This window comes from Peromyscus eremicus, chromosome 14 (assembly GCF_949786415.1).
Source record: "Peromyscus eremicus chromosome 14, PerEre_H2_v1, whole genome shotgun sequence".
Taxonomy (NCBI): domain Eukaryota; kingdom Metazoa; phylum Chordata; class Mammalia; order Rodentia; family Cricetidae; genus Peromyscus; species Peromyscus eremicus.
Window position 1 is genome coordinate 47199490 of NC_081430.1, and position 14036 is coordinate 47213525.

Below are 14036 nucleotides of genomic sequence, written 5' to 3' on the forward strand. Positions count from 1 at the left end.
TCCGTGCCCATGAGCTGTCAGTCTGTCTCCCTTAAGTTTGCCTGTTCTGTATATTTCATTCAAATGGAATCCTATACTACATCTGGGATTTCCTTTTTTTCACTTAGCATCATGTTTTCAAGGCCCATCCATGTTAGAGCCGGTATCAGTGCTTCGTTTCATTTTTGGCCTGGTCAAGATCCTGCATATAAATATGCATCATTTTATCTACCCATTCAGCCACTGGCCGTTGGTTGTTCTTATCTTTTTGTTGTGTAGTTACTTCCTCTGAGTCAAAACATTCCCTCCTGAAGACTTAGGAAGTAAGTGAAATTTACAAGGCTCAGGAAGTACACAAAACTTACAGTCTCAGAAGGCTCCAAAAATTGAAAAGATTCCCAAAGCCTCTTCCCAAGATTATACAAACAGAAACAAGTGCTGAGTAGAGGAGACTCTCTGACCAGAGGGCTGCATACAAGTCACACAGGGAGCTCCAGGGCATGAGCTCTCATGAGTCATTGTCCATGCTGGTGTGGGTTTCTTGGTAATGCCTTGCTCCCCTTGGTAACCCATCACCTACATTCCCAAAAGCAATCCCAAAAAAATCACACTACACTTGCTTGTAATTTTTCCTTTGATCTATTACCAACACCTTAGAGGATACGTAGACATTTGTCCATATCTGCCTAGAAAAAAAAATCACATGATCCTTTTACTTATTATATGCCTAAAACTGCTAGGAACAATGTCTAGGGGCTTGTGTTTTCTTTCCTATTGGCTATGTAGCTAGAGGTAGAATTACTGGCTCATGTGTTCATTTGGATACTACACTTACAGATTTCTGTAAGAGTATTTTTATAAAGTAACTGCACTGTCTACAGCCAGATCACCCTGAACAACTCCAGTCTCATCTAAAGTGACTGTCCCATCCTACAGTGCTTTCTGTAGTATATGGTGGCTCTAATTTCTCTGTATCCTTGCCAATGGCCATTGTTATCTTTCTTTCCTATTACAGTCATCCTACTGAGAATGAATTAGAGTCCTTCTGTGCCTTGGGTATCACTGTCTAGATACCAGTGATGTTGACCATCTTTACCTGTTGACAACTGACACATCTTATTTGGGGAAGAGTCTTATTCAAATCCTTTGTCATTTAAAATTGGAATATCATTGTTTATTGTTGAATTATAAAAGTTCACTGTATAGTCTAGATTGAAGTGCCTTAATGAACTGGACCAGCAGGTCGTTCTTCAGTGACAGGCTCCTGAGAGAGAGGACCAGGAGGTCAGAAGATAAGGAGACAAGTTTGGGATGAGGAGGTCTTGAACAAGCCATATCTTGCACCGAGCAGGCTTATTAAGAAAGCACAGCATCTTATATACAGTTTTTAGGGAAGAAGTGGGACCGTGTTGGGGGACAGCTATCATCCAAAGGGACAAAGTAAGCAGGAAGCTAATCAAGCACTATTGCAGAAAGGGAACACAGGGTGTCTAAGCACAGACAACACACAGCAGTCTTGGGACTCGTAACCACAGACCCTTAGGGTAGGAAGAGTCCAGTTCTTAGGAACAAAAAAAAACCAAAGCCGAAACTCCCTCAAGGCCCTGGCCCTAGGCCATTACTGGCTCTGCCAAGTATATTCCAGGCTTTAGAAAAGAAACTATGTTCCTTCCCTATACATCAGGGCCTCAGGGAAAAGCTCCCAAGGCCCTGGCCCCAGGCTGTTACTAACTTTGCCAAGCATACTTCTGGTTTAGAGAAGGATCTATATTCTCCATAGATCGGAGCCTCAGGGAAAGTCTGGGATCAGCCCAGCCCTCAACACCTTACCGGATAAATGATTACAAGTATTTTCTCCCATTTATGGACTGTCTTTTCCTGTTCTTAATGTGTCCTTCGAATCACAAATGCTAATTCTGATAGAGTCCAACTCACTTCGTTTTCTGTTTATTGCTTTTGCCTTTAATATCATAGTGAAGAAAGCATTTCCTAGCCCAATATTCTGACAATTTATTTTTATTCCAAGACTCATAGCGTTTCCATCCTGATGTCTAGGTTGATGACCACTTCGAGTTAGTATTTTTAAATAGTGTGAGGTAGGAACCCAACATCATTGTCCTCAGTGGATATTCAGTTGTTACAGGTGAATTGTCTCAGAACTCTTCTTGACAATTAATTGACCACGTACGTGACAGTTTCTTTGGGGACCCTCTATTCTCTTCCCTTCTATAGACTTCTCTTTCTGTAGAAAGTGCCATACTACAATTAACCTGGCATCTAAAATCAGAAATTAGGAGTCTCTCCATTTGCTTTTTCTTTCTTGAGATTAATTGTCTACCTTGGAATTCCTGTTTCCCAGTATCTGCAAAAGAGACATTTGAGATTCAGCAGGGTGTGCACTGAATCCGTAAATCATCTCAGTGAGTACTGCTCAATAATGTTAAGTCCTCCAGCACAGGGCACAGTGCCCATTTAATTATATATTTATCTTTTTATTCATCGATTTCATCCTTATAAGGTTTATACTTTTAAATTTGTCCCAATGTTGTGCTGCTGTCAATGAGATTGTTTTCTTCATTTTGGTTTTGAAGCCTGTTGCTAGTCCACAGAAATGCAGTCGGTTTTCCTGTGTGGCTTGTCTACAAATGAAACATTGCCATATTTGGGCATGGGGAGGGATTGTTGTTGCTGTTCTAATGTTCTTTTGTGAATTGTTCAGGGTTTTCTCTCACAAGATCACGCTGTATGCATCGTCTTCCTTAATCAAAATTATTAATCATTCATTCACTGACCTCCACACCTCACGGAAGGATGCTCAATGTTGTCAAATGCTTTACAGTGAACTTAATGACACCATTTCTCACAACTCTTTCAACACTTCTCTTAAGGAGAAATGTCCTTGGACCACATCACTGATTTTAGCTCCAGCCTCAAGCAAGAAATACCAACATGCTACTGACTTTAGAAGGTCCAGAAGGAGATGGACAGCCCTTTTCCTTCACACTTTTCTCCAGCAGAGCTCCCGTTTGGGACCCAGCTGAATCACCCTCCAGTGGCTTAAAAGGCTCAGGGATGACTCCTGGCACCATGGCTGGTCAGGGCCTCGAAACCCAAGAGTTGAGTTTCTTGACAACTTGATTATATTCTCTCTGCCCTTTGGGGTTGGGGCTAGAAGAGGAAGTTGGTCTTTCCCTCATGTTGAAGATTGTTTTCCTCTTGTTTCTAGTCACAGACATTTGAACCTGAGTGTAAGGAATATTCTCAACTGTTTTGTGAGGTTTTTTTGTAAGTTTAATATTTAATAAGATTTCAATAATAATAATTTCATACGATTTTTCATAATTTCACCCATGCAGTTGAGGATTAGGCTCTTTGAGTTGAAGTTTTAAATTTCTGTGGAACCATTCAGAAAACCAAATAACATGTTCACCCCACAGCATAGACTCAACATACACCCTTGACTGGTAGCATCTACCTTTTAGAAAAATTGTCACATGTGGGACCTGGCCTGTCCATTGCCACATTCCTAGGTGTTTGGAGGAAACTGGGCAGCAGCAGGACAGAATGACGCCAACACTCAGGTAAGACACGACACTGAGACGCACATCCTGGGTGGGTGGGATGCCTGGTTTCAGCTGTCTGGTGTGGCAGGAGGGTTTCAGTTAATCAAGTGTGGCGTTGGAAGGGAAACAGCACCGCCATGCCAACGCTCTTTCAGTCCTTCCTGAGAACGGCTGGGTTGACCCCAGAGCCTTCCTGGTGTCTCATGTCACAACGCAGATCACTCCACACAGTATTGCCTGTCTCTCCCTGGTGCAGTTTGAAAGAGATATTGACAAAGTACACCATGATACATCATTCACCGACACTGTCATATACGCATTCCCCCCCAACCCAGTAGAGTCCAATAGACAACCCTTGTCTCAAAGAAGTCAGTGATAACATGATAAAGCTTCTGTGCTGTGGGATGTTCTGTGTGGCAAATGTGTTGCTCTGATTGGTTAGTAAATAAAGCACTGATTGGCCAGTAGTCAGGCAGGAGGAAGTATAGGCGGGACAAGGAGGAGAATAATTCTGAGAAGTGGAAGGCTGAGTCAGAGACACTGACAGCTGCCGCCATGACAAACAGCATGTGAAGATGCCGGTAAGCCATGAGTCACGTGGCAAGGTATAGACTTATAGAAATGGATTAATTTAAGATATAAGAACAGTTAGCAAGAAGCCTGGTATGGCCATATCAGTTTGTAAGCAATATAAGTCTCTGTGTTTACTTGGTTGGGTCTGAGGGGCTGTGGGACTGGCGAGTGAGAGAGATTTGTCCTGACTGTGGGCCAGGCAGGAAACCTCTAGCTACACTTCTGAGCTAAGACACTATATTCAGGCAGATGAGATGGCTCTGAGGATAAAGATAACTGGCCCTAAGCCTGGTGTTGTCAAAAGACATGGCTCTTGTCTCAAAGGAATAAGATGTAGTTTATTCTGGAGGCAAAATTATGAGTGACTATGGTCCAGGAACCATTTAGATCTCCCTGGATATAGTGTTTCATTATGGAAGCAGTTTGTGGAGATTTATAGCAACAGAACAAAGAGAGTTACAAGTTAAGATATTTTAATACTACATTGTTGGAAACCTCAGAGGGGTTGGTACAGAAAGATGGGGAGTCTCTAGGCCTCCTGTGCTATCTGATGACGTTCTTAACTTTTCAGTAGGTGGAAGCTAGTGGTGTGTGGTTATTTATTTGTTAACCATGGGATGTTAGGTCAGATACAGAGGTGGGCCTGGAATGGCCACTTACGGAGCTAAGGCTAGCCCCTAAATTGATAAAGAGTAATTAGGCTCCGGACCTACAACATTCCAATCTCTCCAAATCACTACAATTCTAATCAGTCCATCCTTGCAGACCCAGATTCTTCCTAGTAATTCTTGTTCACATTGGTGACCTGAGTTTAATCCCTGGAACCCACATGGTGGATGGAGAGAACAGACTGTCACAGGTTATGCATCAAATACATTTGTTCTGTTGCTATTATTGTTAATGATATTATAATATCCTAACTATGAATCTAGGCTCTCAAGTCAGACAGTCCCTTGGCCAAGTTTCTTCCATAAAGTGGGTGGAGTTTCCTTTTTTGTCTTATGGGAATAACCCGGACAGCTGTGAGCCACTTTGCACAAAGAGTACCATTATACACTCAGATGAAATGCTCTGCTGTCGGTACTGAGGAGCACATCCAGGCTCAGGAATTCCTCCAGCAAGGCAGGTTCTTATCAGGATTCCTTGCAGGTGGCCACAGCACATCAGGTGCTTTTCTTGGTTCTACTAATGCATGTGAGCAGAAGCCACTCTCTGCCTCCAAGCTTGGCTCTCTACAGCAGAGAAGGGAGGAAGATCATTCCCTACAGGTGGTGGGATATGGACTGCTCTCCCAGGGGCATCAGCAGAAAAGCTTCCCATGTAAGTGGCATTCCAGTGGATCTGGAAGAATGAACAATTCATCAGGAGAGAGAGAAACACTCTTGGAGTCTGTTTCTTTACCTGTAACTTGAGATTTAAAAAGAAGAAGAACAACTTTCTCACAATGAGCAGATGGCCTAAGGGTTAAGGGTATGGTTCTAACATGGTTTGGTTCAGTCTTGCTCTGCCGTGAAAGTTTTGAGGAAAAATAATAGAAATCGTATTGTTAAAGTAATAACAAACAACTTAAGCCAAAGTCAGTTTTTAAAAATTGTCTTTGAAATGGCGATTATAGCAGAACTCATTTATAAGAGTAGGTATTTTGAGTGATACTTGGCATGTTCCCGGCACTCAGCCCAAGGCAAAGGACGATCCATAGCCTAGAGTGTGGGGACAAAAAGAGACAAGGGAATGATTTGCAAAGCTGAATGTCTGGGACCCATCCCCCAGGGAGAGGCACCATTGGAAGGATGGAAAACTAAGGGAACGTCGGTTCCTTCCATTTTTAATGCAGTGTCTGGAATTAACCCTCGCCCTGGTGCATGCTGAGCAAGGACTCTACTGCTGAGTCACAGCCACAGCCTTGATGCATGTTTCTTAAAGGGGGAGTCCTGGTGTGTAATAAGAAGGATGTGCAATGGGGAGGGAGAGACATTTGAATCAAGAGATCAGCCCCTCACAGACCAAAGGCCTTGCTTTAAGTATGTGCTCAAATTCATTGAGGCACAGAAAATCACAAAAGCCATAATCACTGTGACCTAAAATTCTTAGTTGAAAGTTTCACATTTAATAATGGAACATTCAAAGCCAGGCATAGTGATGCATACCTTTAATCCTAGCACTCAGGAGACAGAGGCAGGTAGATCTCTGTGAGTTTAAAGCCAGCCTGGTTTTAAACTACATAGTGAGTTCCAGGACAGCCAGGGCTATGTACGCTTTGTAGAGAGACCCTACCTCAAAAAAAAGAGAAGAAGAAGAAGAAATATTCACATAATTATAATAACAGTATTAATACATAGCAGAGACAAGACGATTTTTAAAAATTAAATAACAATGTTCATATATTTCTCACACTCTAATAGAGGTCAACATCATAGGCTTTGCTTTGAACCTTGAGGTTGGGATGCCTTCTTTCTTCTTTCTATTAAAGTGTTACAGACAGTGCTGAAGTTTCACAGTTCCCTCCCCCACATCAGTACGACTTTCCTGGAGACTGTACACTTTGGCTGTACTCAGAGTCTCATAAACAAAAGCCAGGTTTTAGGGTGTAGGGGGTTCAAGAGAACACCAAGACAGATCACTGGGGAATACATTTATTAGAAAAGTTATTAACACCATGGGCAGAAAGAAAGACAGACAGCATGGCAGGGTCTCTGGACAGATGAATCAGGGTACCTTGGCAGGAGCAGGGTCTCTTTTTGATACATTTATGAGGATGGAGGATATTTCACACATGAGCATGCAGTCAGGCTCTCTGATACCCCAAGTAGGAGGTAGAGAAGGGAATAGGGAACATGATGTGTGGTACCAATACCCCTGTTGTGATATATTATTTTAACTATGTAAGGATGTGTTACATCTGTTTATGCTGCAGAATATTACTTTCACTGTGTAAAGGTGTGTTACTTTTGTTTCTGCTGCATTTATTTAACAATGTAAGGATGTGTGTTTAATTATGTAAAGATGTGTTGAGTCTGTTTCACCTTACCTGCCTAAGGCACCTGATTGGTCTAGTAAAGAGCTGAACAGCCAATAGCTAGGCAGGAGAAAGGATAGGCAGGGCTAGCAAGGAGAGAAAATAAATAGGAGGAGAAATCTAGGCTTAGAAGGAAAAAAAAGGAGGAACAAGAGAAGGAGGAGGAGAGAATGAGGGACATGCCAGGGCAAGAAGCCAGGGCTACCAGCTAGCCATAGAGAAGCAGTGAAAGTAAGATAAACAGAAGTGAGAAAGGTAAAAAGCCCTGAGGCAAAAGGTAGATAAAGGGAAAGTTAAAGGAGCTAGCAAGAAACAAGCCTAAGCTAAGCCAAGCATTCAAAACTAAAAACAAGTCTCTGTGTCTTGATTTGGGAGCTGGTTGGTGGCCCCCCACAAAAAAGCCTGGTACATACCCCCGTTGTTGTTAGCTTACTTCCCAAGTTAGAGGTCCTGGCCCAGGATGTCTGTCAGCTAGGGACTCGTAGGCAATGGCTCAGGAGGATGCCTGTATCTGTGAGTATGCTGCTGGAGATACTGTGTCCTAAGCAGAGGCTAGATTCTCAAGGCCTTTGACCCTTGAAGGACTCATCACTCAATTCCAATAGCTCTCCTTTTCCTTCAGGTACCAATCCTTCTCACCACTTAAGTGAATGTTCTTAGAATTTTAGGAAACCAATATTGCGCTGTGTCATTTTACACACACCCATTTGCTTAGTGTATTTTCAAGGTATCTCTCCATTGTCGGGGGTTCCTTCTTACACTTTGGTAGTACCCCCTTTGAGACTGAGATTGGGCCTAGCGATTCTGCCTCTAGAGATCCCCCCCAGGGAAATCTTTCTGTATGCTTGGAAGTGGATGTGCCTGAACTTCACTGAAGAACAGAAGACAACAGTAAAATAAAAGTGTTCAGAATCATTACAGCCATTTATTACTACATTCAAGCCACCCAAACTTAGTGGCTTAAATCATTGGTAATAAGTTACCCCATTCCTCAATCTTCCATGTGGGGACAGCCCAGCTCTGTCTCCTGCAGTAACAGCTGAAGTGCCTCAAAAGCTAGTCATTATAGTCACTTATGTCCCCTTTTCACCCAAGATAATTTTACAATCCTAGATGTATAGCTATATAAAACAGGCAGATAAAACAAACATTTATTGACAATAAATCATAGAGAAGTTCATTTTAAAAACAATTCTTTGAGAGATATGTATATGCAGTTTTGCCACTTATTAAATATGAAAGCAATTTTGCACACTACTGAGATGAATATGCTTGCTTATTTTTATATAAAGAATGAAATCTTGAAACTGCAGGATATAGAGTTCTTCAAAGCTTTTCAGAGTTGACTGATATTTTGATTTTAGAATTATCCATGCTGGGACTGCTGCCTCACAAAAACATGTAGTGTGTGGGATGTAAGAATACATAGGGCCATTTCAGAAATTATCGGAAGTCCTGTCCTAAGCACAAACCAAGGTTCATTCAATGAAACTCAAGTCAGCAATTCAAAAATCAAAATTTAAAATCAAACACTCTACCACAATACAACGTAAAGATATACTAAGTTAATACTTAACCTCTTAAGAAACAATGGCAGGAAAGTATTGTGCCTTTGTTTTCTGTAATTAAACCATTATGTTTCCACAGGAGAATAAAACTGTATATGTACAGTAAAAACAACAACAAAAACCAAAACACTGCAATTCGTGCCATAAATCTGGGGTCCGAGCCCCGATGCTTCAGGCTGCATTCACTGGCAGTACATGGTATGAGGGCATGCATAGTGCACCGTGCTCATGTTGTGTCTGCAGAACCAAGGCTGCAGTGAAGTTTCACAATGCAACACAGGTGAGCAATGCCCAGGACACTTGGTATTTGTTGCGCATTTAAACTGATTTCAGGTTGTTGTGTGTTCAGAAACCTTTTATTATTACCAAAATCTTTGTAATACTCACATTCAGTCACAGTGGAAGAACCTGGAGACTAGAGCACTTACATGTGGGTTTTTTTTGTTTTGTTTTGTTTTTTCCCCTGCAGCCATTTGACTACCTCAAAACATGGCAGCAAATGTCCTGGGACAGCAAGGTAGCTCCATCTCAGAGGTTATATGCATTCGGTGATGTTCCAATCCACCACCTGAAAGAGGTACAAATGTCACCCAGGTTTGGGAAGGGCAGCATGGAGGAAGCATCTTAAGCTCACTTAGAAATTTCAACAGGAGTGTCTCAGTTCATAAGAGTGTGAGATGGAATGTATTTGGGCCAAAAGCTTTTAGAAAATACATTCTGGAGGAGTCAAGATCATGATGGAGAAATCTTCAGAGATAACTGAACCAAGCTCATAGGAACTCACAAACTTTATACCAACAGCTGTGGAACCTGCATGGGACTGGACTAGACTCTCTGCATAAGGGAGACAGTTGTGTAGCTTGGTCTGCTTGAGGGGCCCCTGGCAGTGGGATCAGGATCTATCCTTGGCGCATGCGCTGGCTTTCTGGATCCATTACCTATAATGGGACACCTTGCTCACTCTTGATGCAGGGGGGAGGGGCTTGGTCCTGCCTCAACTGAATGTACCAGACTTTGCTGTCCCCCCCATGGGAGGACTTACCCTTTTGGAAGAGGAGATGGGAGTAGATCTGGGTGGGAAGGGGGGAGCAGGAGGAGGGATGATAGGGGGATCTGTGGTTGGTATATGAAATGAATAAAAAAAATAATAAAAAAGAAAATACAATCTGCCACTCCACTATCCAAAGAATAGGATGCACAGCCCCCCCATACACACACACAATGTTGGATTGTCTGTTATAAGTGTTGTTGTTTTTAAAAGCTGTTAAAGGGCAAGTATCTTTTCTCCAAACGGAAGTACAATCCCACACAGAATAAGAATGGCGTGTCTAAGAAGGTACCAAAGGGACTTCCCATAAGTCTCTGTATGATCAGACGATATTTCTCCCAGATGCAGTGATCATCTTCCTCCCACACAGAACAACAAGAAACAAGCGCACAAGAAGATCCTTGCAGTTTTCTTTCTCATAAAGAGAAAAAAAACATGGTTCTGCCATTCCAGGATTTTGATTGAAAAGCTCTATCTTGTTGGGGACACGTTTGCTCTCTCTGGGCTCCTGAGTGCCACTGAGAGGTCCTGAATGTCTCCTCTTCATCAGAAGCACGGTGGCTGATGGAGCGCCTGGGCTTGGGGGGGTTGAGTGTTCTCTGAGTGACCTTTGGTGACATACTTCACTGTGCTTCAGTTTCCTTATCGGAACAATGAGGCTAATCACAGAGCATGCAATATTTTGTAAACAGCAAATGTGTTAATTTGTGGCGCTCCCTTACACTTGACAAGAACCTTAAAATCATTAACTGCCAGTAATTACAAAGCAGAGTGGATTCAGAAAGCTGGAAGTGATGTGCACCAGGTCCAGATTTATTTGTGATCGCTATCCCATGAACACCCACAGGATCTACCCAGCAGGGGCAGATCCGTAAGACTGGGCAGTCTTTAAAAACCTGTCTCCTCTTTCTCTGTCACAGACAGGTGCCGGTAAACCTCTTGATTCCTCAGGCAGGGAGGCAGCTAGGAGGGGCTTGGGCATGGAGAAGTGGAAAGATCAAGGTTCTCTGATTGAATATGAGTTCTCTTCCCAAATCCCCATCTTTCCTGGGTCCGGTCAGTGTGAGCTCCTCACTCTGTAGAGAAGTCTCCAGGTGGAAAGGCGAAGGGGACTCAAGGCTGCATCTTATCCTAACAGAGGATGGCTTGGGTTCCTGCCTTTGTTCACTGGGCGACCTTGAGCAGTTTCCCCCACTATAAGTTAAAGGTCCCTGTAGCTCTTTTATTGTGGGAGTTTAGCATATGCTTAACCCGCTTTGAGTCAGGGAGCGTTTCCATAGCGACAGAGGTGCCAGGGTGTTGTTAAGTCTCCCTTTCCAGCATCCAGGACCTAGCCTACATAGGGACCTCCTGAAATCTGGAGAATGTTCGTGCTGGAACAGAGCCCCCGGGATGATTCTTGGAATCACCAAGCTTGGAACAGGGTGCTGCATTGGATGACCAAAGACCCCGAAGGCAGGATACTTCCTGCTGTCGCCTGTAACCATGTCTGTCTGGGCACCCTCCTTAGAGACTGCGGGATATACTCATTTCCTCTCCCGACTCTGGGGGAAACAAACGCATAGCCTGGTCGTGAGCTCTCGGAGAATTTTTGTTTTACCTGTTTTTTGAGACCGGAGCACTCAAACCACTGAGGAACACTGGCAGCTAGACAGTTGCCTCTGCTGTCAGTGGTCCTTCTGCAGATGCCCTCTGCACCTCGGCTCCACCAGGGGGCAGTGCAAGAAAATCGAGATGGGGACCGGAGGAGATGCCCTCTATGGCAAGCCAAGTTCCTAAACCAAGCATCCTAATCAGACCCTTGGCTAAGCAGCGAGAGATACCCCAGCGGGCGGAGCCACGGCGCTTTGATGTCGTGCGGCCACACGGTGGCGCTGCCGCACCGCCCTCCGGCAGACGACACAGGGCTAGGGATGTCCCAGGCGGAGACAGGCCAGGGTGCAGAGCAGGGGCTTCCACTCACGCCTTGACAGGCTGTCTAGGAAGGGAACACAGTATCCACCTTCATGCCTTAGGACACATTCACCACCCTGCACTTGAGCCTATCGGAGGTCATATGGGCCACGGGGCCTCCTTTACTAGTGGGGAAGCGGAGACTGAAGAATTGAGAATCCTGTGTTTAGCTTCAGGGGCAAAGCCTCCAGCGAGGCACTTCCCGGAAGGAAAAGGAGAGGAAAGCCATTAGGATTTATTCCCAGTGGTTCCTGGAAACTGCTGCAACCTGTGAGGGCAAAGTTAAACCATTTTGCACGGAGCATGAGAGGCTCAATTCTGGCCCTAGCACAGGCGCTGTCTGCATCCGGGTCTGTGGACATCCCACTACAGTCCCTTACTTTCAGTCACCTTATAAGAAGGAGAAGAAGCCCTCCCCCAAATTCTTTCTTTCCCTCCTTATAAGTAGGAAAGTGGAAATGCCTTTAATTTAGTTCTGATCTTGGGCAATGACTTTGGAGGTGACGGCCGGCATGCAGACCCAAGGTAACAGGATCCTTGGTTAAGTAGGTATGATGGGTAATATCGAGTGTCAGCTCAACAGAGTGTAGAATCCCCTAGGAGATGGGCTTCCAAGCACACTTGCAAGGGATTGTCTTGATGAGGTTAATGAGGTGGGAGGACCCACCCATAAGCAGAGAGCACCTTTCCTTGGCCTCAGGTCCTGGGTTGCATATAAAGGAGAGCGCTAGCTGAGCAGAATCATTCCTACTCCTCTGCTTCCTGCCTGCAGATGCCACGTGACCAGGACCTCAAGTCCTTGCCGCCATGATAGACTGTACCCTGGGACTGTGAGCCAAGGCAGACCCTTTTTTCCCTCCCTTAAGTTACTTTTGTTGGGGGCATTTTATCACAGCAGTAGGAAAGAGGCTAACACAGTAGGAGAAGGGGGTTGCGGGGAAGGAGGGAGAGGATGCTGGGACCCAAGTTCTGAACCCGAGGCCTTAGGCTCTGAAGCCACTTTTCTGCAAGCATAGACTCTGTGTGTGTGTGTGTGTGTGTGTGTGTGTGTGTGTGTGTGTGTGTACATATGCATATATACATATATATACATACATGCATATATACACACATATATATGGCCATCTGCACACCACTAGCACCACCCACTTCATCAAGAAAAATCAGCTTAAATACTTAGCAGACAGTCTGGAGAGGTCTTAGAAAGCAATTTTCAAAGCTCAGGGTCTGTCGTAAGTTTACTTTCCTGTGGATTGGACACCATTCAAAGCTACCTTACACACATCTCTCTGTCCTGCAACATCCTCAGGTAACTATGGACAATATCTTACCATGCATTTTCTCAGAGAATTGTTAGACTCTAGTGGCCATTCACACCCTCTCTTCTTGAATCATGTCTTTATTGCATCAAGGAGGTTAGACTCAAACTTCATTCCTAACCGCATCTCCAATGATCCCTTGAGGGGACCTGTTGTACTTCACAGACCCTGGGTTCCCATTGCTGACTTCTTCAGTTCCACTCTGGAGCAGCCTCATGTCTGTTCCCACTCTCTGGCCTGAACCTATGCCCAAGTCCCTTCTGGTGAGGGTTGGTAAGGACCAATGTGGGTGGGATGCTCTTGCTCCATGGTGCTGCTGATTGCTTAAAGCTTTGCTATTGGTCAGGCAGCGGTGATGCACACCTTTAATCCCAGCACTCGGGAGGCAGAACCAGGGGGATCTCTGTGAGTTCGAGGCCAGCCTGGTCTACAAAGCAAATTTCAGGACAGGCACCAAAACTACACAGAGAAACCCTGTCTCAAACAAACAAACAAACAAACAAAAACAACAACAACAACAAAGCCTTGCTATTGACCTTCCCTGTTTCCAGAAGTCCTTCACTCCAGGATACTGCCTGAGTCTGTCTGTCTTAGCTAGGCTCTCTCACCTCCCGGCTGATGTCTCTCACCTGCTGGTTCTGTCTGTCCTGTGGCTTTTTTCCCTCCATCATGCCCCACTTCCACCCAGTCTTCACCTCACCAAGTGGTCCCAAGTTGTTGTCGGTTGTCTGCATCCCACTGCTCTGCCCCGACTCTGGGCTCTGGTCCAGGGCAGTGGTTGGGTCGCAACCCCCACCCTGATTGCATATCAGATATTTACATCACGATTCATAACAGACTTATAGTTATGAAGCAAAATTATAGCTATGAAGTAGTAATGAAATAATTTCATGGCTGGGGGTCACCACAGCATGGGGAACTGTATTAAAGGGTCACAGCATTAGGAAGGCTGAGAAGCACTGCTCTGGGGCTTTTTCTTTTTAACCACTCCCTGTTCCTCCCCCAGAGAATTACACC